The following is a 586-nucleotide window of genomic DNA, read 5'->3' as shown; positions in this document are numbered from 1 at the left end:
GTAACATCATTTGTTAACCATCAAATTTTCCCGTTCCTCTACACTGATCATACCTAGCATCCGCCTAAAGCTCATTTTTTCGCTTTCCATCATTCTGAAAGGTGGATCTCCTATTTTGTTCAGTATTCTCCTTTTTTCTCAACTTCTAGTTTCTTTATTTTTTGTCTTTTAGTGTGTAATGTATTTTTATATATTTCTCATGCATCTACTTTTTTATTTGTTATTATTTCTGTTTCCATTAATTGTTTAATATCTTTTTGAAATTCTTGTTTATTTGTACTTTTCATTGTACACCTTAATTTTTTGTTTTTTAGTGTATAATGAGTTTTTATATTTCTCTTTTATCTACTTTTTTATTTTTTATTATTTCCGTTTTCATTAAATGTCTAAACAAGTTTTTTTAATTCTTGTTTATTTGTACTTTTCATTCTACATATTATTTTTTTTCTTAATTTTTTTGTTTTTTAGTGTATAATGTGTTTTTATATTTATCTTTGATCAACTTTTTTATTTTTTTATTATTTCCGTTTTCATTAAATGTCTAAACAAGTTTTTTTTAATTCTTGTTTATTTGTACTTTTCACTG

General features: G+C 23.0%; 1 protein-coding gene across 7 annotated transcripts in view; it reads right to left on the bottom strand.

Annotated features, from left to right (window-relative positions):
* Positions 1-586, bottom strand: part of Myo61F (Myosin 61F) — a 234738-nt gene that overhangs the window by 23685 nt on the left and 210467 nt on the right. The gene's annotated exons all lie outside the window — the stretch shown is intronic.

This window comes from Halyomorpha halys, unplaced genomic scaffold (assembly GCF_000696795.3).
Source record: "Halyomorpha halys isolate HHAL.00 unplaced genomic scaffold, Hhal_1.1 Scaffold72.1, whole genome shotgun sequence".
Classification (NCBI taxonomy): domain Eukaryota; kingdom Metazoa; phylum Arthropoda; class Insecta; order Hemiptera; family Pentatomidae; genus Halyomorpha; species Halyomorpha halys.
The sequence above is the reverse complement of the archived record's forward strand: the minus strand, read 5'-3'. Positions and strand labels throughout refer to the sequence as shown.